This window comes from Nomascus leucogenys, chromosome 14 (genome assembly GCF_006542625.1).
Source record: "Nomascus leucogenys isolate Asia chromosome 14, Asia_NLE_v1, whole genome shotgun sequence".
Classification (NCBI taxonomy): domain Eukaryota; kingdom Metazoa; phylum Chordata; class Mammalia; order Primates; family Hylobatidae; genus Nomascus; species Nomascus leucogenys.
In genome coordinates, this window is record NC_044394.1 from 19,085,709 (window position 1) to 19,112,140 (window position 26,432).

The 26,432-nt window shown below is 41.4% G+C and overlaps 1 protein-coding gene across 3 annotated transcripts in view; it reads left to right on the plus strand.

Annotated features, from left to right (window-relative positions):
* The window catches only part of SPTBN1 (spectrin beta, non-erythrocytic 1), a 214,132-nt gene that overhangs the window by 34,979 nt on the left and 152,721 nt on the right, over positions 1-26,432 (plus strand). The window lies entirely within an intron of this gene.

A 26,432-nucleotide genomic window follows, 5' to 3' on the forward strand; every position in this document is an offset into this window, starting at 1 on the left:
GAATATTGAATACAGTGTCCATCAGAAAATCTAATCCTTTTTTACAGTTTAGATAGAACTAAATAGCATATCTTTTTTTTTTTGAGACAGGGTCTCACTCTGTTGCCCAGACTGAAGTGCAGTGGTGCAATCACAGTTCACTGCAACCTCCGCTTCCTGGGTTCAAGGGATTCTTCCACCTCAGCCTGCTGAGTATCTGGGACCACAGGCACACACCACCATGCCCGGCTGATTTTTGCATTTTTTGTAGAGTTGGGGTTTCGCCATGTTGCCCAGGCTCGTCTCAAACTCCTGGGCCTCAGTAATCCTCCCACCTCAGCCTCCCGAAGTGTTGGAATTACAGGCATGAGCCACCGCACCCGGCCTAAGGAGCATATCTTGATGTTTCTAGTTTTCTTATAATTTCCTTCTGTGTTCTGGATTGCTCTTACATATGTATTCTATAAATTGTGTGTTTTGTGTTTTCTTTTTTGGGGAGTGGGGGGAAACAGTCTAACTCTGTCACCCAGGCTGGAGTGCAGTAGCATGATCTCAGCTCACTGCAACCTCCGCCTCCCAGGTTCAAGTGATTCTTGTGCCTCAGCAGAGTAGCTGGGACTACAGGTGTGTATTACCACGCCTGGCTAATTTTTGTATTTTTAGTAGAGACAAGGTTTTGACATGCTGGCCAGGCTGGTCTTGAACTCCTCACCTCAAGTGATCCACCTGTCTTGGCCTCCCAAAGTGTTGGGATTACAGGCATGAGCCACCACACCTGGCCTTATTTTTATGTTTTCTGAATTTAGGTTAAAATTGTAGAAGAGGGTCTAAGACTAAGTGCCTATGTAGATATGTGCACGTGAAATTGCTTTTCTATCTTAGCCTATGTTGTATTACTTAATAGCCTCTTAAACAGGAGATCCCTGATATCTTACATCTAAATGTGAGTGATGATAGGGTGTCTATCAGAGACACAGAAGTTAATATAACTTCCCCAAAGTCATGTGAGTGGGTTACTCTCTTTACTTGGAACACATGCAAAGAAAGGATCCTCCTTCAGCACTCGAAGATAATCACAGTGTCATGCTCTTTCTCATAAATGCCACTGTAGAGAGTACAGAGAAAAACGCAATTAATGGTGCTACCCAAATCCTGAAAAGAATGAGGTACGGTGTCGGAATTGGACAGCAGACAGAGTGCAAGTTTTTACATAACTGTAATTAATACAGACATGACTTACTTGAGAAACTTCAAATGTGAATATTGTATTTTAAAAATCACAGATGATGATTATTCACATTATAAAGTGACTCATCATCCCTTTTAAAAAGGACTTATCTTTCTTTTAAGAGGATATCCCCCTGGTGCATTTGAGTCCTTGTCTGCTCATTGTTTTAAACAACTTGCAGTTTCTTTAACAAATTACAGTATGACCTGTGATATTACCCAGACATTCAATTCTGAGGTATTTAACTAGAGATACCTAGGAACGAAATGAAAACACATATTCGTACAAAAAAAAAGTACACAGGTGTTTATAGCAGCTTTATTTGTAGTAACCCCAAATTGGAAACAACCTACATGTCCATCATGGGTGAATGGATAAAGAAACTGTTGTAGCCATTTAATGGTATACTATTCAGCAATAAACACAAACTATTGGTAAATGTAGCAATATCAGTGAATCTGAGAATAATTATACTGGGTAAGTAGCCAGACAAAAAAAGAGTTCTAACTATATGATTCCATTTATATAGAAATTACAAACTAATCTGTAGCGATAGAAAGCAGATCCATGGTCGTCGGGGGATGGAGGATAAGGGTAAGTGAGGATGGGCCAGGAGGCATGGACTCCAAAGAGGCATGGGAAACTTTGGAGTGATGGATATGCTCATTTTGTTGATGGCAATGATGGTTTCACAGGTATATACATACGTCAAAACTTACCAAATTGTGTAATATGCACATTGTATGTCAGTTATACCTCCATAAAGCTGCTTTAAAAAAAAAAAAAAAAAAAAAGAATGTCCTGAGATAAGTTCTGTCTTCCCTTGTCTGCGAATTGCACCATTCTTTTATATCTCATCCAGCCTGCCCACAGTCAAGAACAGGGGCAGAAGTGGGCTGACAGGTGTAGTGCGGTGTGTGGAATGCTGTGACAGATGTGGGCACAGAAGGTACAGTGAAGACCCCCTGGAGGAGGTGAGCTTGAGGCAAGTGTAGAGAGGGCATCTCAGCGGCAAATCTGAGAATCATAGGAGGTTGCAGGTGTGTGGCAGGGGTTGGTCTAGAGGAAAGCAGGGACCATACATTTGGAGGATTGTTTTGAAAGCATTGAACATCACTGACGGGTGGTAAGCAGGGGACAGACAAAATCAACTCAGGGCCTTGCCCACTCTGGGAAGATGAGGAAGCAGGAATCCCAGGTTCAGAGCTCAAGGAACCCTTATGTGATGCCACCCCCTCAAATCTGTTTAAATCATATTAGGAGAACCTTGTTGTCCAAGAGGGCTCTGTCTTGCCAGACAGTTCTGCTTTGTCCAGGAAACTGCACACTACATTGGAATCCCACCTGTACAAATACTTAAGATTTTTCATTGCAAAAATAAAGTGTTCTGTGTAGAAACTAAGGAAAATACGCTTAAGAAAAATAAGAAAATTTAAATTGCCTTTAATCCCACTACCCAGTGCTAAATACTTTTAACATTTTGGTGTATATTGTTTCAGATATATGTATGTTTTAAAACAAAATTAGAATCATAATTTGCATATGTTTTTACTTTTATTTCCTCTGCGCATTATTCCATGTTTTATGTAGACATAAAATATCATTGTTTTTATTTGATGCATGAGAGTCTACATATTATATGTATGGTGACTTATTTAACCAGTAACCTCTTTGGGGCATTTTTTTGGTTGTATAATTTTTTAAAAAAATTCTGGGAAAACCATAATTACTTCATTAAAAAGCAAGTAAATCAAAGAATATAGTTAATTTTTTTATTAACAGGTGCAGTTTCTTAATTCATATTAAAGAAAAATAGCCTTGGTCTAGTAGACATTTTAACTAAATGAAGAGAGGATGGTCCCCTTCTAGAAGTACACATGGGCTTATACAGTAGTTCTTTGTTACCCAGTGATAATTATTTCATCTGTGCTATTCACAAAAAGTAACCATCTGTGGGAACTCTGTTGTTCCCAAAGGAAGATTTATTCCCCATATCAGAAATATGTTAAAAAAGTATAAATAGGCCAGGCACGATGGCTCACGCCTGTAATCCTAGCACTTTGGGAGGCCGAGGCAGGGTGGATTGCCTAAGCTCAGGAGTTCGAGACCAGCCTGGGCAACACAGTGAAACCCCGTCTCTACTAAAATACAAAAAATTAGCCAGACATGTTGGCGGGCGCCTGTAATCCCAGCTACTTGGGAGGCTGAGGCTGGAGAATTGCTAGAACCCGGGAGGCGGAGGTTGCAGTGAGCCAAGATTGCGCCACTGCACTCCAGCCTGGGCGACAGTGTGAGACTCCGTGTCTTTAAAAAAAAAAAAAAAAAGTATGAATAATAGTAACAGCTAACATTTTTTTTGGAATGCTTTTATCTTCTACGTATTATTAGAAGCATTTCACAATGTATTAACTTATTTAATCATCGAAACAGTTCTAGATGTAAGTTCAGTTATTTTTCTGTTTAACAGATATGTAGACAGAAGCACAGAATGTTAGTAACTTACCCAAATAAATGATCAACTTATATGAAAACATATCCATCATCACTAGTAAGCACACTTGCAAATGATAATAACAAGCTGTCACTTTAGAGACCTGCAGTGATCTTAGAAACTTAATACTTGGCGCTGATTAAGGTAGAAGGAAACAGGCCCTCTGTACAAGGTTGATGGTAGGATCCATTTCTGTAGGGCAGTTGGTTTCCTTCTAGAAAATTTATCCTATGAAGATAATTGGACAAGATTATAATGATATTACTGTGCTCGTGGAAGTATTGAGAATAGTGAACAACTCTGTGTCCTGTAATAGGGACTTGGTTAAATACATTTTGCTACATCCATATGATAGAACACCATACAGCTATTACATATGACGATATGGGCGTATGTTTATGGAAGTCGTTGCTCAGGAAATTGTAAATGGGGATAAACAGACAGCATGGAACATGAAGATCCGAAATCTGCTTCTGGCTGTTGGTCTGGGGCCCCCACCAGGAAACCAGCAAGCCTGGCTTCCTTCCTTTTTACCATAAGACCAGAGAAATCCTAGAGTTGCAGTGAGGAACTGTCTTGGGTTCTCTGAAAATGAGCATCATGAAAAATGCCTGGCTTAGAAGAAGAGAAGGAATTAATACATTTGGTTACAGGTGTTATGTTGGCTTCATTTAACAAATGCAGAAACAATTTTATAACTGGAACATTTAGCCGCTGCAAAAACTATGAATTAGTTTTTTTTTTTTTTCCAAGTTTTCCACTAAGCTCACTTGAGTACTTTCTTCCTTCTTCCTTTGAGACTCACTCTAACCACCAGGGAGTCACCTCTTTATTGATCTGCCCCTTGATGCCAGGAATTTCCTTTCTTCTACCATACTTTACCTATGTTTGATGAAACATTTGAATTCAGGTGTTACTGTGAACAGTGGCTTGGTGTGTTAACCTTCTTAGGTTTTTAAACTTTGAGCAACTGCCTTTCCTCAAAGGTGAAACTAACTCGTTTGGGAATTGCAGAAGTCATAACTCCCCAAGGAAGCTCACCCTCAGTCCTCCAAGCCATAGAATTTAAAGGCTGCCTTGATGCCACCAAAAACTTCTGTTCCTTTTGTTACAGAAAGAACATTGTGTGGTGTACTTCCTACGTTTTGAAAAATATCTGCAAATATTTTGGGAACTGAATTTTGGGAAGGGCTACCCTCTGGCTGAACTCTGCTTACAAAATCCATAAAAACAGGGTTCCAGCTCTGCACAGCAGGACAGGTGCAAGTGTGCGCCAGTAACCTCACAGCCGGAGACCATCTCTACAAACATCCTGCCAGGAGAAGAGTAGAGAATAACAAAGGAAAAAAACAAGCCCTCCAGTGGGCATTCTTGTTGAGGAAGTCCATCAAGAATCAAGTTCCTGTCAACTTGTTTCTGTATTCTTTTGCTTAAAGAATCACATTATAGAGTCCCAATCCGAAAAAAACTTTCTGTTATATTTCTTAGGTTGGGGATACATACAGCATATGGTGTTGGAACTTCAGTCTCTGGAGCCAAACCCAGATTGAAAGGCAGCAAGAGAGTAGCGGCTAAGGGTATAGACTAAGTGCTTCCACGCGGGGGGAGCACGACCGGTGCATTCACAGGACGGGAATGTTCGGTAGACTTGCTGCCGGCCATGTGTGTGGCTTCTGAGCACATGTGACTGGTGTGAATTTTAAATTTTATTTAATTTAATTAAATTTAAATAGCTACACATGGCTTGTGATGACTGTGTTAGACAGCATAGGATAGACTTAGAAGCTATACTACTTGGGTTCAAATTCCAGCTTCATTATCATTTACCTCTGTGACCTTGGACAACGTTCCCTGAGCGCTTTGTGCCACAGTTTTCTCATTTGTAAAGTGATAAAAAGATAATAGTGCCTACCTCAAAAAAGGTTATTTTGAGGATTAAATGAGTTAATATTTGTAAAGGGCTTAGACTTGGGGACATAGTAAAAGCTGTATCAGTGTTTCCTAAATAATGCAACTATATATACATCCCTGAAGTGAAAAATTGAAGCTAGATCCATACTATATTTTCTTTCAAGAAGCTCCCATGCATCCATTGTCAATGCATTTTTCTTAAAGACCCCTTAAATATTGGGGAAAGCAGAAAAGTCATTTATTTGATAAATATGTCTGGAGCCCGTACTTTATGCCAAGTGCTATGTTGGGTGCTGGAGATACATGTGGTGGTGCATAGAGACTTGGTTTCATCCTAATAAAGTCCCGCAGTGTTTTCACCTAGTGGTTAAGGAACTTCAGAATACGAAGGGACTTTAAAAGTAGGGTAGAGGTGTAGATGTAGACGGAGAAACCCAGAGAGACTTTGCATTTGCTCCTAGTCAGCTGGCTGGGACTTCACCCTTCACCTCCTGTTGGCTCATGCTTTTCCCTTTGCACCTGTGGAGCACAGGTGTGTCCTGAGGCCCTCACCACCCATGTAGAAGCCTTTCAGGTAGGGTTAACATTTGCCCACTTCTGGAAGGAATCGATCTTTCAGTTCTCAGATGACAATGATAATTCTTGGCCTATTTTGACTCCTCTGTATAAAATAGTGGCAATATTAGTAGTTTTTTTGTATTGGTTTTAATTTTTTTCTCCTTATTTAAGGAAAAGTTGGAAACTCATGATGGTTCCTCCATTTTTTTGTTTGTTTCAACTTTGCTGGTTCATGAGATTGAAAAGTCTGTGCTTACAACATACCACCCGATGAGGTTTGTGTAAGCCTTAAAAAATAAATATTTCAGCCCCAACATTCATGTAGTACTAAAAGTGAGAGGCTTTTGAACCATAACTGATTTGACAAGAAATGGAGGAAGGTAACTGATTGTTTGCCTGTTGATTTGCTTTCAGCACTTGCTAAAACGTGGAGCCAAGGGGAGAGAATCCACCAGATTGCTTTGCATATGAAAAATATTAAAATGTCAGCACGGCCCAGCCACTGACATAAGAAAAACCGTTCCACAGTTAAGTCTCTAAATAATGTCCTAAAAACACAACATCTGTAATTATCTAATTAATAAAGGATACAGGTAATAAAAGTAATATGGAAGGCATTTTCTGGTAGATAAAGCTTCAGAAACCTTCACATCTGCACGTGATTATGAAGCCCTGTTGTTACTTTGCTTTCCCCGTTCCTTTAGCCCATGTTTCTCACTATGAACTAATAGTACATAATAATAAAACCCTGGATGTCAGCCAACACAGAGTTTTGGCTAACTTTTCCAGTGTTTGTTAAAGTTGAAAAAGCATTGCAGCTGTTATGCTGGGTACTTTCCAATGGAGGATATGTTTTCCAGATGAAGGCGCAAATGGTAATTGAAATGTAATCAGTATTTTTGGCATCTTGGAATTATAATTCTTTTTACTTTTGTAATGTTAATTGTTCATTTCTTAGGATTTGTTTTGTGTTTTTCTGTGATCTGTAATCTACTAAAAGTGAGAGAATGAACAAATGTTTTAGGCTGTTTTTCATTCTTTGAGAGAAAAAACAATGGCAAGTAGTCACATTTGTTAGGTGATGGCTTATTTTAAATAACCACACATTTATGTTTGAGATATTTTATTGTAAGACTCATGTTTCAGGCAACAGAAAACAAAATCTAAATCTCAAATACAATAAAATTTTAGAGATGAATGGAAACTTGTAGATCACTTGGATAGGCTGAAGACTCAGTGGGCTTCAGGTGTTCCCAGGACCAGGCTGCTGGAGATGTCCCTTTCTTTGAGAGATTTTTTCTGTTTTTTTTTTTTTTTTTCATCTCGATCCACCATGCTAAGGAGGGGTGGGGTGTGTCTGCTGATGGTTTTATTGGTATTTGAGGTTTCTAACATTTTTTGTTTAAGCTAGAAAGAGCTCTAGCTGATTAGTAGTTCTCAATCCTTGGCTGGATATTTTATTTTTTGTTTTGTTTTGAGACAGGGTCTGGCTCTGTTGCCCAGGCTGGAGTGCAGTGGCGCATTCGTGGCTCACTGTAACCTCTGCCTCCCAGGTTCAAGGGATCCACCCACCTCAGCCTCCTGTAGTAGTTGGAATTACAGATGCATGTCACCATGCCCAGCTAATTTTTGTATACATGGGGTTTTGCCATGTTGCCCAAGGTGGTCTCAAACTCCTAGGCTCAAGGGATCTGCCTGCCTTGGCTTCCCAAACTGTTGAGATTATAGATGTGAGTCACTGCGCCTGGGCGGCTGCGCATTTTAAAGATCTTGATGCTCACTCATACCTGAGCCAGCATAATTAAATCACAGTATCCCCACAGGTGACAGTGATGTGCAGCCAAGAACACTGTTCCTGTCCAGTCCTCTCTTTATAGATGAGGAAATTGAGGTCCTGAGCAGCTAGATGACTTGTCCCAAGTGCCCTGTTGGGACTGACCCAAATAAGGAATGGCTGATTTCTGGAAGGGATGTCAGATTCTCTGACTACAGATCTCTCGTGATCTCTCGGGGCTTGTGGACTGTCCTGTCAACAGTCAGGCCAGGCAGCTGCAGACAGCAGGACTCTGGGGTCCCCAGTGAGGAGGAAGCAAGGAGTCCTCATCTTCCTGTCCCCTTTACCCAAGTAGAAATTGCCCTCCCTTCTCCCACATGAGCTACCAGAGGCATGATAAACTGCCTCCGGGGCTTTTTGGCTCTTTGGCTCTTTTTTTCTTTTTTTTTTTAATTCCTTTAGAAACAGGTAGGTTTGTAATTAGCTAAATGAGACTGGCAAATTTCAGACCAGTTGCTATATATTACAAAGGAGCTTCTTGAATAGCTGGTCATCTCTGCATATTGTAGAAACCTTCCTTCTCCCTTTTAGGGAACACTACACATTATTTAAGTACAGTGTTAGGGATAACTGATCATTTCTAATGCTGTGTATATCCACTAAGGATAATTTAAACCAATTAAGTGCTAACCTGACTGGACAGCCAGGTGTAGGTTTGTGGCATCCAGAAAGAGGAGGAGATGGACTTGGTGGATTCTGAATTGTTCAGTTCCAGCTCTTCGTGTTTTGGAGGCTTTGTCCCGTTACTTACTCACCTTTCTGCTCAGTGCTCCTTGACATGGCGGGTCAGGTTGATGGGAGGTGGTACCTGGATGCCCTTTGCTGGCACTGAGCACTGCACTGGAGAGTTACCACCCCTGCCTGGGGGTGGAGCCTCTCCGGGGAGAGGACAGCGCAAAGGTGGGGGACTGGGAGTTGTGAGAAGTGGAAGCTAGCATATGGAGCAACTAGTGTGTGTAGAGACTTCATGAGAAAAGCTTGATCACGTTTTGGGAAGTATTTGCAGCTCCCTGAAAATTTGTGTTGGGAGGTGATCATTAGCATCTTTTGGAATATTTGATAGGAAAACATTTGCACTAAAGCAAGACTAGATTAAGGAGCTTTGGTTCATTTCCAGACCTGTTCTTTATTATAGTATGACAGCATCACTCTCCAAATGTTAAACTCTGAGATAGAGAGTATGTGTATTTTTCTTTTCAGGATGTCAGTCAAATAGTTCACTCATTCCTTCCCCAAACACACTGGCCTTTGAAATGACACCCTACCCCTGCCAAGAGTGAGACTGTGGTTCTGATCGGGGAGCTGGTGAGTTTCTGCTTTCTAGCCCCAAAGGCCTCACCCTTGCTCTCATCTGGAAGGTGATGGGAAGGTTTGTTAGTCTTCTCAGGAGCCAGTCACAGGACCTCAGGAATGTAGCCTTTAATGGGCAACTGGCATCAATTTAGTGCCGTGGGGATGGCCAGGCTGTCAGAGAGGTCGCACTTTACCTGCACCCCCCCGCCCCAGCCCCGACCTCTCTGAAGGGTTGGTTTACATCAGGGATGGCTGCTTCTGACATAACTGTCTATTTCTGGCAACAGAGGAAGATACCTTCTGCCATTTAGAGGAAGAGAAATACTCACTTCAGAGAATACACTTTGAAGTGGGGCTGTATGTGCATGGGTGACAGCTCCCTGCCTACTTTTCCTGCAAGGTTCTTGTACATCAGGAAAGATAATGGACTTCCCTTGAAGTCAGACAGAGATGTGTTCATGGAAAATCTAAGTGCAAAACCAAGGGCAAACTCTGGCTTTCCTGGGGGTTTTTTGTTGTTGTTTCTCCTTTTAGAATGGACAGTGAAAGCAAGGCGAAGGGCTTCGTCATCCCTCTTTTGTAAAGCCTGTTGAGCAGGAACCTTCTGGAGCTTCTAGATGGAGGTTCCTGGAGATTGTGTGAGTGGCGAGCAGTCTGGTTGAAGAGGGCCAGTGTTTGTTGGCTTTGCCCTCATTAAGTGTCAGGAATGAGCTCTGCACAGACTCAGAGAGCTAACAGATCAGCTAGGGTACCTCAGAGAAGAATGCATTTGAGGCTATTGCCATGTTCCCTCTGTGGTCATGAGGAAAGGAGAACTGCCTGTGTGGTCTGGGAGCTTCCCTGGCATAGTAATCACATTGGATTTTACAACTGGGTACATTCTTAGCCTTCAGTTTGGTGATCCCTGTGTTTAAAAAGAAAATCCTTTTGTTGTGTGGAGCTTAATCTGCTGAGCTTATTTTTGGTCATCCATTCTCACCTGCCTCACGACACTGGTCACTGGTGTCTCCATGCTGATATATTACACTCAGCTTTTTTGCATGCTCCACATGGACATATGAACACAATTCTCATGGGAACTTGGCCCATCTTTCAGTACACTTTGTAAGCCAGTGGCTGCCTTCCTGTTCATGGAGGACTAGGCATAGTGTGGGGGTCGCTTTGCAGTCAGAGCAAGCTGAGGGAACAGTGCCCCCTACCTGTCTGTCCTCCTGCAGGCCCAGTGTGGGAACAAGGTGCTTTTCAGAGAAATCTCTTTGACACTGGCTGTCTCACCCAGCAGCTACACTCTTGAGAATCTGAGGGCCTTAGTGGAATTTGTAAGTGACCACGGATTAGAAATGAGAAGTCTCCATGAGCATGAAAGCGACCATCCTTGGAGGTCATTATTTTGATCCATGTTCTTATCACTGGTTTCACAAACAGGCCTTTCCTTTCTAGTCTTTGAACACATCAACTCTTTTCAAGTAACACAGTAGTATTAAAAACATATACCCATTGCCAAAAAGCAAAACCAACCCATTTCTGGCTGAGAAACTGCTAAATACATAACTATTCATCCCTCAGTAGCTGAGTGTGGTTACAATGAATGGCTTTCCCATATTTTCTTGATGCTTCTAAATGTATTAGTTCACTTTTGGGAGTTATATTTTGGTGCTGTCATAATCTATATATAGAAAATGTTAAGGACATTTCCAGGAACTGCATTAAAACAGCCATGACAAACCATATTCTGCAGCCTTCAGGTGTAGTATTTTGATTGCTTGGTTTGATTTATCACCAACTCCTTTTTTTTTTTTTTTTTTTTTGAGACAGTGTCTCGTTCTGTCACCCAGGCTGGAGTGCACTGGCGCAATCTCGGCTCACTGCAAGCTCCGCCTCCCGGGTTCACGCCATTCTCCTGCCTCAGCCTCCCAAGTAGCTGGGACTACAGGCGCCCGTCACCATCATGCCCGGATAATTTTTTTGTGTTTTTAGTAGAAACGGGGTTTCACCATGTTAGCCAGATGGTCTCGATCTCCTGACCTTGTGATCCGCCCGCCTCGGCGTCCCAAAGTGCTGGGATTACAGGCATGAGCCACCGTGCCCGGCTATCACCAACTCCTCTTCTGAGTATCCCCCACACTGTATTAGGAATTTGTTACAATATGACTAATGCTGAATATGTGTGCATTGATTTTTAAGTGCACTAGGTGGGACTGACTTGTTCAGATCTCCTCCATTAAAGCAAATGGCTGATTGGGAGAAAAGTAAGGGAGTAATTTGTTAGGAAAACTACTTTATGAGGTGCCGCCACCTCCCCTCCTTCCAACCTGAAGAGGCAGAGAGGTTTGTGTAAACAAAGGTCTTGCGAGGCACAGCTATTTTACATTCTGATGTTCTATGACTTTCTTAAATAAAAACCTTTTGGATTTCCGTATCTATTTAGGTAGTAGGAATATTTCCTCCTTTTTCAGAGAATAAAATCCTAGACTTACTGATATTCCTCGGGTGACTGAGAAGTTATACCAGCATAAGCAGTACAGCTGGCCCCCGTATCCATGGGTTCTGCATCTGTGAATTCAACCAACCATGGATAGAAAATATTTGGGGAAAAAAAATCCGCAAAGTTCCAAAAAGCAGAAGCTCGATTTGCTGCTTACTGAGAACTGCATTGAATCCATGTGAATAAGGTGATGTGTAGGCATTGTATTTTGAATTATAAGTAGTCTCTAGGTGATTTAAAGTATTTGAGAGGATGCGTGTAGGTTATATACAAATACTACACCATTTTATATAAGGGACCTGAGCATCCATGGATTTTGGTATTCATAAGAGGTCCTGGAACCAATTGCCCATGGGTAGTGAGGGATGACTGTATTTTCTAATTAAAAGGTGTTTTTTTTTAATAAGCAAATGTTTTACGTGGTACCTTATAATATTTTAAAAAGCGTAAAATTCCCAAATAAAATAATTGGTTTAGTGATAAATATTTCCAGGGATGTACTTAAAACGAATGTTTTCATCAGAATGCAGAAGCTGTTTTGAGAACTTTTTGCTCATTATTTTCAGTGGGGTTGTGAAATCCGATGAAAATGTGTATAAATGTTTGTAGAAGAATACTTTGTTTATAAAGAGAGTGCAAATATTTTCTTAATATGACAATACCCCGAACAAAGAATGGTTACAATTAAAGTAATAGTGATTCAGTTAAACGTAGGGATGGAAAAGCCATTATTTTGAAATATCTTCTGAGCCTCACTGAAGAGAGAGTGTCTTACACACCTTGGGAACCAAGTTTTGCATATTATAGTATTACTACATTGTATTCGATCACACGAATGGTGTGAATACTTTGTGGTTAAACAAATTGTAGATGCCTGTTAGTTGGATGAGATCTTGGAGTACATGCATCCCGGCTTCCCACACAGTACTCAGTTCTTTCTGTAGCTATCCTGTTGAATATATGGAGAGTACGGTATACTTTCAGGAAAGATAGTCATTTAACAGGTCATTATTTAAACATTGTTTCAGTGTGTGCTGTGAAAACAACAACAACAAATCGAATACCTCTCTGCTGTCTGCATTTTTGGAGCGCTCTAGTTGTTGGAAAGTACCTCCTAAACCCTAGCCACTGTGAAGTTGTTGCTCCCCACCTGCTGGGAAATCTGTGCCAGCTCTCCCAGGAGGGCTCCTGAAGCTGCCTGCAGATACCTGCCAGGTGTCTCTTCTGGACTTTTCCCCAGGGGTCCTAGCTCCTAGGCTGGATCTCCTAGGTGTCTTACAGCCTGGCTGCCCCTTCTGGACACTCTTGGTTTGGTCAGTACCTGGGGTGATTTAACTTGGCATCTAACAATGAAGCTTCCTTTGGTTGTATCTTCTGCTGTTGCTTCACATTGAGCTTGCCACGTTTTCCTTGAATTGCTGTCAGTTTTTATCTCTTCTAACCTTGGGAACTTTATTTTTAAAAATCTGGGCCAGGCGCGGTGGCTCATGCCTGTAATCCCAGCACTTTGGGAGGCTGAGGCAGGCGGATCTCGAGGTCAGGAGATCGAGACCATCCTGACTAACACGGTGAAACCCCATCTCTACTAAAAATACAAAAAATTAGCTGGGCGAGGTGACGGGTGCCTGTAGTCCCAGCTACTTGGGAGGCTGAGGCAGGAGAATGGCGTGAACCTGGGAGGCGGAGCTTTCAGTGAGCCAAGATCGCGCGACCGCACTCCAGCCTGGGCGAGAGAGCAAGACTCCGTCTCAAAATAAATAAATAAATAAATAAAATCTGAATGCAAGACTGTATGTGTGCTTGAACAATTTGAATCCCCTCTCGCCCCTGGGACCTTCCCCGTGCTACATGTGCTTTTGGAGGTGGTGAGGAAAGGGCTGACCAGGCCATGGACCTGTCCCAGAGCCGGCACCCTTGAGCATGGCTGCTCAGCCAGCGATGAAAATTTGTCTTAGACATTTGAAGTTGCTTTTGAAGCTTTTAGGTCAGTGAGAGAACTTAAAAATTCTCATGTAAATATAATTTTTAAAATGTAGATGACTCAATCTACAAGAGCTTATCTGTTTGGTTTTTTTTTTTTTTCTACTTACAGTTTACATTTGGAAAAATTTACCACTTGAACTGAGTAATTTTTTCTTCTTGATAGTAGACGAATTGGTAGGGAAAGTGCTTCTAATACTCTTCAAAGCTGAGAAAATTTTAAGTATAAAGTTTATTCATTAAACATTTGTGTATTGTCCTCTGTGAGCTAGGCACTATATTTAGGGATACATTGATGAAAAAGAGAGAAATACCTAATAGTTCTTGGAGAGTACAGTATACTTTCAGGCAAGATAGTCATTTAATAAACAATTACACAGGTAATTATTTAAACACCATCGTAGTGCGTGCTGTGCAAAAACAACAAGAAACCAGTAGGAACATAGAACAGGAGAGGCCCTGGGCTGGGACTAGGGGTTTCAGAAGAGTCTCTCCAGAGAAAGTAAAGTTTAGGTTGATCTGGTTCCCTTTTTTTTTTTTTTTTTTTTTTTTTTTTTGAGCAACAAGGCTGTTTATTTCAGCTGGGTGCAGGCGGGCTGAGTCCGAAAAAGGAGTCAGCAAAGTGTGGTGGGGTTATCATTAGTTCTTATAGGTTTTGGAATAGGCGGTGGAGTTAAGAGCAATGTTTTGGAGGCAGGGGGTGGATTGGATCTCACAAAGTACATTCTCAAGGGTGGGGAGCTTATAAAGAACCTTCTTAAGGATGGCAGAGATTACAAAGTATATTGATCAGTTAGGGTGGGGCAGAAACAAATCACAATGGTGGAATGTTATCAGTTAAGGCTATTTTCACTTCTTTTGTGGATCTTCAGTTGCTTCAGGCCATCTGGATATATACATGCAGGTCACTGGGGATATGATGGCTTAGCTTGGGCTCAGAGGCCTGACATTCCTGTCTTCTAATATTAATAAGAAAAATAAAATAGTGGTAAAGTGGTGGGGCGGCGAAAATTTTTGGGGGTGGTATGGAGAGATAATGGGCAATGTTTCTCAGGGCTGCTTTGTGCGGGATTGGGGTGACGTGGGAACCTAGAGTGGGAGAGATGAAGCTGAAGGAAGATTTTGTGGTAAGGGGTGATATTGTGGGGTTGTTAGAAGAAACATTTGTCGTATAGAATGATTGGTGATGGCCTGGATATGGTTTTGGATGAATTGAGAAACTAAACAGAAGACACAAGGTCTGAGTAGGAGGAGAAAAACAGGTATTAAAGGACTAAGAATTGGGCGGACCCAGGACATCTAATTAGAGTGTCCAAGGGGGCCCAAGGGGGGTTAGGGTAATTACTGCTTGGTTGGCAAGCTTTTAGGCTCTATCTTTGAGTTTTTTTTAATGTTGTCATATACCACGCCAGATTGATTTAGGTAACAACAGCACTCTTCATTTAAAAATATAGATTCCCCCCCTTTTTTTTAGCAGTAAGTCGAGACCTCTGTGATTTTGGAGGAAAGAGAATTGCAAAGCCAGCAATTGTTTGTTAAAGAAGGATTAGAAACGGCTAGGAGAGAGTAACTGAGATTGATAGTGTGGTAGAGATAGCTGGGGAGAGGTAGAGGGTGGCATAAGAACGGGAATGAGAATAAGAGTAAGTATAAAAGTAAAGAATAGGACTTCATCAGGGTGAAAGTATTGGAGGGTACCTTGCCACTGAAGATCTTCTATCCACTTAAAGAGAGACTTAAGGGTGGCAGTTTGAGGTAAAACCAGGCGCCACTGAATACCAACAGCCTGAGAAACTGCTTGGGTGATTTGACTAGTAAAGGCCGGTCCGTTATCGGACTGTATAGAGGTGGGAAGGCCAAACGGAGGAATTATGTCTGACAGAAGGGAATAAATGACCGCGGTGGCCTTCTCAGACCCTGTGGGAAAGGCCTCTACCCATCCAGTGAAAGTGTCTACCCAGACCAAAAGGTATTTTAGTTTCCTGACACGAGGCATGTGAGTAAAGTCAATTTGCCAGTCCTGGGTGGGGCAAATCCCCGAGCTTGATGTGTAGGGAAGGGAGGGGGCCTGAGAAATTCTTGAGGAGTAGTGGAATAGCAGATGGAACACTGAGAAGTGATTTCCTTGAGGACAGATTTCCACAATGGAAAGGAAATGAGAAGTTCTAAGAGGAGGGCTAGTGGCTTGTAACCTACATGGAAGAGGTTATGAAATGACGAATAGAATGGGCTGTGAGACTGGAAGGAGATATTTTCTTTGGTCCAAGAACCGTTTGCTGTGTGTGGGAAGAGATAGGTGGAAGTTTCAGTGAGGGGAGTAGGTGGGAGTGGCCAGATGAGAAGGAGAAAAACTGCCGTGAGGGATAGAAGTTGGAATGCTAGCTGCTTTTTTAGCTACCTTATCAGCATAAGCATTGTCCGGAGCAATGGGATCTGAAGCCTTTTGATGGCCTTTGCAGTGAATGACTCCGGCTTTCTTTGGAAGTAAAGCAGCCTTGAGAAGAGTTTTTATTAAAGAGGCGGTATTGATGGAGGACTCTTGCATAGTGAGCAAATTTCTTTCTGCCTATATAACAGCATGGTGGTGCCGGATATGGAAGGCATATTTAGAGTCAGTATAAATATTGACGCGTAGTCCCTTTGCAAGAGTGAGGGCTCAAGTTAAGGCAATGAGTTCAGCTTGCTGAGAGGTAGTGGAGGGGGGCAGAGCGGTAGCCTCAATGATAGATGTGGAAGATACTATAGCATAGCCTACCTTTGCTGGTGAGTGGCAATTAGGCCTGGTGGAACTGCCATCAGTAAACCAAGTGTGATCAGGGTGAGGAACAGGAAAGAAGGAAACATGGAGAAATGGGGTGAATGTCACGTGGATCAGAGAGATACAATCATGGAGGTCAGATGCAGTATCTGGAATAACGTGGGAGGCCGGATTGAAGTCTGGGCCAGGAACAATGGTAACTGTGGGAGACTCAACAAAGAGTGAGTACAGCTGAAGGAGCTGGGGAGCAGAAAGTATATGCGTCAGGTGTGAGGAAGAAAATAGATTTTGGAAGTTATGAGAACTGCAGAGAGTGAGTTGAGCATAGTTTGTGATTTTGAGGGCCTCTAAAAGCATTAGGGCGGTGGCAGCCGCTGCACGGGGACATGATGGCCAGCCTAAAACAGTAAGGTCAAGTTGTTGGTCTGGTTCTCATTTATCCATTGTCCTTATCTTTAAAATCACAAGATATTGAGAGTTAGCAGTGCCATTGCTAATGAGATTAGAAAGCCTTCATTAATTACAGGATCCTTGGATTGAGATTGGAGTTTAATGGCACAGAAGGCAGCTTTAGGGTTCACTTGGTAAATTAATCTGCTCAGACTGCCATAACAAAATGCCACAGACTGTATGGATTAAACAATAGAAATTTATTTTCTCACTGTTCTGTAGGGTAGAAGTCCAAGATCAAGGAGCTGTCAGTTGGTTTCTGATGAGGCTTCTCTTCCTGGCTTGCAGATGGCTGCCGCCTCACTGTGTCCTCACCTGGCCTTTTCTTTGTGCAAATGGGTGGGTGCAGGGGGACCATAGTGTCTCTTTGTTCCTTTTCTTTCTTTCTTTCTTTCTTTTTTTTTATGATACGGGGTCTCATTCTGTTGCCCAGGCTAGAGTGCATTGACATGGTCTCTGCTCACTGCAACCTCCACCTCCCAGGCTCAAGCAATTCTCCTGCCTCAGCCTCCCAAGTAGCTAGGACTACAGGCACCCACGACTGCACCCGGCTAATTTTTGTATTTTTATTTGAGACAGGGTTTCACCAAGTTGGCCAGGCTGGTCCCAACCTCCTGACCTTAGGTGATCCGCCCACCTCGGCCTCCCAAAGTGCTGGGATTATAGGTGTGGGCCACTGTGCCCGGCCATTCTTTGTTCCTTTTCTAATAACTACACCAGTCCTATTGGATTAGGGCCCTACCATTATGACCGCACTTAACCTAGATTACCTCCCTACAGGCTCTGTCTCCGAATACAGTCACATTAGGGGTTACTCCTACAACATGTGAATTTGGAAGCTGAGCACAATTTGGTCCATAACACTCAGGCTCCACTAAAAATCCAGCTACTGCTCGTGCCCAGCCCCTGATTTTTCTCTCTGTGCAGAGTTATAGAATACTAACAGAATTTAGTTCCCTCCAAATGTTCCAAATTGCCCTGACATCCGGTTCATTCTTCTGTGCTGCTGATTTTGACAACAGAAGCAACTGCTTTGAAAGCATTTTGAGATAGGAAAAACAAAGTGCATATTATGTTGCAGATATTTTGGGAAATAGAAAACTTGTTTATTTGTAACATATTTCAAGGAGATGAAGTTACGGACTTGATTTTGGTCAAGTAAGTAGTTGAAAAATGCAGTTTCAAAAATCACATCACCAGAGAGATTTTAAAGAAATTCAGAGTGGTCTGGATGCCCTGATCTTGTCTTCTAAGTTGTTTCCCCCATTGGGAGAATGTAGAAACTTGCTGATTCCTTTTGCTCTTATCCCTGATTGAAGACTTTGCCAGCTAAGATCTTATTTTCATTTTGCAGTCATTTGAGCAACAGTAGGAGCCAGATAAGTTTGAATTACAAGCCCATGCAGCTTTGGACAGGCTGTGCATTATCCTGTGACTTTCTGGAAAGTGTGGTGAGGTATCCCCAGCCTGGGTGTTGGGCTGATTGGCTCGGTTGGATTAGGGTCTGGCCCCACAGTAGACGTACTTAACATACTTAACTTATGGCTGTCACCTATGATAAATACACTGTAAATCAGAGATCTCCTTTGTGGTTCTAAACTTATTGCAATATTTTAGGCACCATGGCTCATTTTTCTTGTATACTCATGTTTAGATATTCTGGAGATCCAAAGTGAATCCACATTTACTTTAACTGACTTTTGTTACCAAGCTTGATATTGAGTACCTTTGAAAATAAGCTTTTAAGCAGTCATGTGCAGGCCTCTAATGGATTCCAGACTGTGTAGACTGTACTGTTAAACAATATTTTGTTTTTAAAAAAATTTTTTTTCGGATTGATCAGGTTTAAACAAATTTTAGTAACAGAGCAGTGGTCTCCAACCTTTTTGGCACCAGGGATTGGTTTCGTGGAAGACAGTTTTTCCACTGACGGGTTGTGGGGATGGTTTCAGGATGATTGAAGCATATTACTTTTATTGTGCACTTTATGTCTATTATTATTACATTGTAATATATAATGAAATAAATCTGGCCGGACATGGTGGCTCACCCTTGTAATCCCAGCACTTAGGGAGGCCAAAGTGGGCGAATCACCTGAGGTCAGGAGTTCGAGACCAGCCTGACCAACATGGTGAAACCCCGTCTCTACTAAAAATACAAAAATTAGCCAGGTGTGGTGGTGGCACATGTCTGCAGTCCCAGCTAGGGCTTGCAGAGGCTGAGGCAGGAGAACCTCTTGAACTCGAGAGGCTGAGGTTGCAGTGAGCCAAGATCATGCCACTGCACTCCAGCCTGGGTGACAGAGCTAGACTCCATCTCAAAAAATAATAATAGTAATAATAATAATTCTACAACTCACCATGATATAGAATCAGTGGGAGCCCTGAGCTTGTTTTCCTCCAATTAGATGGTCCCATCGGCAGGGGCGATAGGAGATAGTGACAGATCGTCTGGCGTTAGATTCTCATAAGGAGCACAGAATTCTGATCCCTCTCGTGTGCAGTTCACAGTAGGGTTTGCGCTCCTATGAGGCTGTAATGCCACCACGAATCTGACAGGAGGCAGAGCTCAGATGGTAGGTATATGCAAACTATGGGGAACAGCTGTACTTCGCTTGCTTGTCCACTGCTCACCTTTTGCTCTGTGGCCTGGGGGTTGGGGTCCCCTCTAATAGAGGTTTGAACATGTTAAAATGATAATTATTTGAATGTTTTTTTCTAGGATTGATGTTCTCTTCCTTTCAAGTATCGTAGGCCAATCTTTACTCATTTTGTTTATTTGAAAGGTTATGGATTTCTAAGTAAGTTTGGGAAACATTTACCAAGCATACAAAGGGGAAAGGCTTGTTGCTGCAGTGTTAATGCAAGCGATGGTAGTTATTTGAACAGGTCTTTGAGAAAATTTAATAAAGTGTAAATCTCTGGAAATCTGGGTCACCATGACAGTCTAGGATTTAGGATATTTTACAAAGGGAAATGATCTTAAAATCGTCTGTATTTAAAATAAATACGTTAAAAGGCAAATGCTGGTGAGATTGTGAAATTAGTGATTACTGCAATCCTGTCCAAATATGACCCCTCATGTTTTGTGACAGTTGAAAATAAATTTATGATTTTATAACTTACAAATTTATAACCTTCGCTGAATGAATCTGAGTAAAGAGAAGGTTGTTCCTGTATAACAATGAGAATTTTACTGGGATGCAAAGTACATACTATTTAGGTAGGAAGAAGCACTGTGTTTTAGAGTTAGATTACTCTGTGGCAACACAGCTCCTACCATCTGTGTTGCGTTTCACAATTGTTTTTGAGCACCTGCTATGGCTTAGGTGCCATGCTGGTTACTAATGGTTTAAAGATGAACAGAATAGGCTGGGCGCGGTGGCTTATGCATGTAATCCCAGACTTTGGGAGGCTGAGGCGGGCAGATCACTTGAGCCCAGGAGACCAGCCTAGGCAACATGGCGAAACCCTGGCTCTACAGAAGATACAAAAATTAGCCAGGCATGGTGGTGTGTGCCAGTGGTCCCAGCTACTGGGGAAGCTGAGGCCTTGGAGGCAGAGGTTGCAGTGAGCCAACGCTGCACCACTGCACTCCAGCCTGGGCAACAGTGAATCCCTGTCTCAAAACAAGCAAGCAAACAAAAAAGAAACCACACTAGAACAGAACAGAGAGGATGCTGGCCCTTGCAGAGCTTGTGGTGGTGGGGGGAGGTATATGTGTCTCACATATCACTTAATATAGTGTTGCTTTTCAGTGCAGTTTTACATATTTCTTTCATTTCATTCTCTTCCAGGTAATCGAGATATGCATTTCCACTTGGTAGATTTGCAGAGGATTTTGGCATTGGGTTGCTCTAGGAGAAGTCAGATTACAAATAAAAAGTGCTTTATTGCTCCTGTGTTGTTCAGGCACATATGATACTAACTTATGAAATTTCACAACGAATAAGGCAGTGAAATGCCAAATTCACTGAAATTCAGGATTGGTATTTTGGCAGCAGCACCATTAAAACTATACTCTAATGTAATTTAAAACTATTTGGAAGTAAATGTAAGACCAAATTGTTATTTATGGTGGCTTAGAAACCCCACATTAGCCATAAGACCATGGTGCTAGGTCTGTATTAATAGTTTCTATTTTTAAAAATAATTTAGTCAACCAGAAGACATCAGTTAATTTCAATTTTAATAGCTCTTCTCTGTATGTGGAACAGAAACAAGGATGGCCTTGAACTGCCATGTATATGAGAATAGCTGTGTATTTATTTGGTAGGACTTAAAAAATATTTTAGTTGGTTCAAGTTAGGTGATTTCGAGGTTTATAAATGAACATTGGAAAAATTAACCTTTCTTTCTAGATCTGTCTACTTTCAACATTCAGCTGATTTTTCAAAATATTAGGATTTACAAAATTATATTTAGATTTTAGAGAGTATTATATGTAAGCGGAGAAGAAGTAAGTTACTTTAAAATTTTAATGTATGAGTAGTAAAGAAGGATAAATTTCTATGCAGCAGATAAAGAATTTTCTTGTCAGGTACTCAAATAATAAATCCATTTGTAATATCACTTCCTTGTGCAGTTTGCTCTGTAAAATGGAGGAAGGTGAGGGGGGTGCCATGTTTCTGTCTCCTATTGTTTTTTGTTGTAGAGTGTATTCGTGGTTATACTGTATAATAATGATAAAACGTTCGTAAACCATGGTGATGAGATCTTTTTGGCAGAATGTTTTAAAATAAACTGTATTTCCCAAGAGTGAAATCTTTAAAAACAATTAATTTCCATTATAGTAAGGGTGAATTTTGCTCCTTCAAAGAGTATAGAGCCTGGTTGGATTTGCCCAGTAAGAAAAAAAAAAATGTGTCTATTGGACTGTGTTGTTTATAAAGCTAGAATCACCTTCCAGTGGCGTCTTCCATCGTTATAGGAAAGAGGTTTATCTCTGAATATTGAGAATGGAGGTTCATAATAGGCATTTTAGCGTTTGAATGTTGTGGGAAGAAGATGGCTAAATCTTCACTGCTCCCCTAAAGTACACACGTTAGTTCTGGTGGGGAGTAGCCACTCTGAGATTTTATATCGGAGACATAATGAATGGGACCCATGATGTGTGAAATTCTAATTCTTTAGTACAGACAAATGTGCTCTTCATCTTTCTGTCTTCTGAGGCTTTTTTCAAGTGTTTGAAACCGCCATTGCAAAACTCTGACTGAGACAGTGAAAGAGATCTGTACTAACCAACTCCATCTTGCTTCTAACCTCCAAGCAGTCCTTGCTCTTTCCTGGGCTTAGGCCAAACTAACTTTGAGAGGAACTTAGTTTGTAGTTTAAAACAAAGATGATAACAAAACCCCCTTCTTGCCTGGGGACTAGATTGCCTTTGTAGGACTAACAAATTAACCACAACATTAGAAAATATGATTTAGGAGTCATGCTGTTGGATTCATGCTGCAAGATTCTAAACCTCCCCAAATGGCTCCTGGGAATAACATCACTATTGCAAAACCTAAGATGAATGCTGGTGACATTTTGCAGACCCTGTCCTCGATGGATCATTTGGCATCATCCAGATGGATAAACTGGTTTATCTGGTCTTGTGGCCCCCACCCGGGACTGACTCAATGCAAGAGGACAGCTTCAACTCCGTATTCATCTCCACCCCTACCAATCAGAACTGCCAACTCAGTGGCCCCCTACCCACCAAATTATCCTTAAAAACTCCAGTCCCCAAATTCTTGGGGAGACTGTTTTAAGTAATAACAAAACTCTGGTCTGCTGCACAGCCAGCTCTGTGTGAATAACTTTATTGCAATTCCCCTGTCTTGATAAATAGGCTCTGTCTAGACAGTGGGTGAGGTGAAACTGTTGGGTGGTTACATCTTCATTAAAGGAGATAAGCATTTTTTTCTTTAGCTTGGATAGTGTTTTTCATCATTTTTTTCATTATTCCCATCCCTTAGTAGGAACTTTTTAGATTATTTTTATTTATTTTTGTGACAGGGTCTTGCTCTGTCCCCAAGGCTGTAGTGCTTTAGCATGATCACAGCTTACTGCAGCCTTGGTCTCCCAGGCTCAAGTGATCCTCCCATTTCAAGATGAGTGGCTGGGACTACAGGCATGTGTCACCACACTTGACTAATTTTTAGTTTTTTTGTAAAGACAGGCTCTCTACAAAACCAGCCCGGGCTGGTCTTGAACTCATGGCCTCAAATGATCCTCCTGCCTGGGCCTCCCAAAGCGCTGGGATTACAGATGTGAGCCCCCTCGCCCAGTGTGACATTTTTTTTCCTCCTAATTGCCCACCCATGAAATTTTCATGCCATAGATACATTATATATCTATGCTCATATGAAAAAGAATACAATTTTTTGCCTCATCCCCAAAATGAATTTTCATTCCTTGTGGGGGCAATATCACCCCCATTGTGTATGTACGAGGAGACCTGGCTGGGTGGGTAACTGGCCTAGGTGTAATTAGACTTTGATGGAGGTCATTCATTTCCTTATTTATTTAAGAACCTTGAGTCTTTTTGATATTTTTCTGACATAGACCACTATTAAAGGGTTCTTGCCTTAGAGGGTAGGCCAATTTGTTGATTTAAAGCATGGGCTTTGGAGTCATACCCACTTGGTTCAAGTCCTCTTGGTTTCTTCATTTTTTTGCTGTGCCACCACCAGTAAAACTTTAGTTTATTCACCTGTAAAATAGGGCTAATAATAGTATCTACTTCAAATGGTTGCTGAGGAGGATGGAATGAGAAAGCAAATAAAGCACCGTGCCCCAGAAAGAGTAAGCCATCCTCCCAAAATGTAATTTTTAGCTGTGTTAGGGTTTAGAGTCATCACCTCTGCATTTTAAAGATTAGATTGTGTTCTTATGGTACAAGATTCAATATTGATAAAGATATTATGATAAAAGCCTCATAGCTGTGTGACTTGATCGAGTTGTTTAACTCTTGGGGCCCCAGTTTCCATATTTTTGTTAATTATGATTGAAAATACAAAATAAATTGACTGAAACGTCAAATGTGGTAGTAATCCTAATAAATTCAAATGGATTATGCTTGCCGACTAAATGACAGAGGCTCTTGGGTTAGATTGAAACAAAGAGAGGCATACCTGAAACAAAATGACTCTAGAAGTGTGAACTCAAAATGTCTGAGACAGGTCTCAGTCAATTTAGAAAGTTTACTTTGTCAAGGTTAGGGACACACCAGTGACATAGCCTCAGGAGGTCCTGATAACATGTGCCCAAGGTGGTCAGGGTACAGCTTGCCTTTATACATTTTAGGGAGACACAGTACATCAATCAGTACACGTAAGATTTACATTGGTTTGACCTGGAAGGGCAGGATAGGGGGAGCCTTCCAGGTCATAGGTAGATTTAAAATTTTTCTGATGGCAGTTGGTCGAAAGAGTCATTATCAGTAGAAAGGAATGTCTGGGTTATGATAAGGGGTTGTGGAGACCTAGGTTTTATCATGCAGATGAGGCCTGCAAGTAGCAGGCTTCAGAGAGAATAGAGTTTGAGTATTTCTTATCCCACTTAAGGTCTGAGTTGATGTTAATGCTGGAGGGGGATAGTGAGGCATGTCTAACCTCCCCTCTTCCATCATGGCCTGAAAGAGATTTTCAGGCAACTCTGGGATGCCCTTGGCCAAGAGGGCCCATTCAGATGGTTGGGGGCCTTAAAATTTTATTTTTAGTTTACAGAAGGTTTGAAATAATGGGATAGAAAAATACATACCAGGCAAATATTACTATCAATCAAAATAGAGTTCATATGTTAATAGGGATAAAACAATATTTCATAATGTTAACAGCTCGTCTAGAAGATAAAATAATTATGATCTTGTAACATACTCAGGTAATGAGAAAGAAAATCTGATAATCATAGTGGGAAATATTACTATACTCTGTCACTGATAAACAAAAGTTAATACAGCTGTAGATTATTTGAAGTCCAAAATACTTTATTAACAAGAATTTAGTAATTTAATAATTATTAATGGGTCTCAGAGAACCTTTCCCACTCAGGATGATCTGATTTTGTGAATTTTGGCTGAACTGTATACAGCTCTGTCGTGCCTTTTTTTTTTTTTTTCTTTTGAGACAGAGTCTCACTCTGCTGCCCAGGCTGGAGTGTAGTAGCACTATCTCAGCTCACTGCAACCTCCACCTCCTGGGTTCAAGCAGTTCTCCTGCCTCAGCCTCCTGAGTAGCTGGGATTATAGGTGCCCACCACCACGCCCAGCTAATTTTTGTATTTTTAGTAGAGACAGGGTTTCACCATGTTAGCCAGGCTGGTCTCGAACTCCTAACCTCATGATCCGCCCGCCTCGGCCTCCCAAAGTGCTGGGATTACAGGCGTGAGCCAATGCGCCTGGCCTTTTTTTTTTTTTAAGCAGTAGATGTGTTCCTGTAAAGCTGCAGTACACTGGATTGTTTTAAAAGTGAAGGCTACTTTAATAACAGACATTACATGCTTGTGAGTTTTCTTGCGTTGTTAATTATCATGCTGTGACTTTTCATGTGTGTCTTTGTATTTATGAGCAGAGAATTCTGAATGTTTGGGATGCAATCTCGGTCCTTTTTTGGCACTAGCCCCATGTACCTGAGTAATAACAGGTCAGACAGGTTATTAAGAAACAGTGGTTTCTTGCATGTTCTCACTCATAGGTGGGAATTGAACAATGAGAACACTTGGACACAGGGCGGGGAACATCACACACGGGGGCCTGTCATGGAGTGGGGAGATGGGGGAGGGATAGCATTAGGAGAAATGCCTAAAGTAAATCACGAGGTAATGGGTGCAGCAAACCAACATGGCACATGTATACATACGTAACAAACCTGCACATTGTGCACATGTACCCTAGAACTTACAGTACAATTAAAAAAAAAACAGTGGTTTCTTGTAGATAATCCTTTTTGGCAACTGAACAGTTGAGATAGTTGAAGCAAAATTCTCAGACATGCAGTTTGCAGTTTGGTGCCTTCAGAGTCCTTAGAAGGCCTTTTTAAAGATAGCATACCAGCATCCGGTGTACACTTTTTCAAGTCTTTTATGAATAAAGTGGGAGGGTTTTCAGTGTTTGCAGAACATTTGGGTCTGTGAATTCTGCCAAAGTAATTGTTACATAGTTTTCTTCCTCGAAAAGGACTGGCAAACGTTGGTCACCTTCTTCATTTTATTTAATTTATTTGAGCCTTTAATTAAGATTGGGTATTAAGGAAGTGTGTATATGTGTGTGTGCATTATGTGTAGTGCCAATGAAAATTCCATGTATTCTCTGTTTGTTGCTTTACTCTCTGAAATCTGAGTAGTTCAGACGAAAAATAATTTTTTTACAAGGGTAAAAACTAAATTAAAAAGGGAAATCTAAATTTTGTGTATGGAGAGGCACCTTATTAAATATTCACTCGTTCATTAGCAGCCCATTTTAAAAAATGTGACTTCCTTG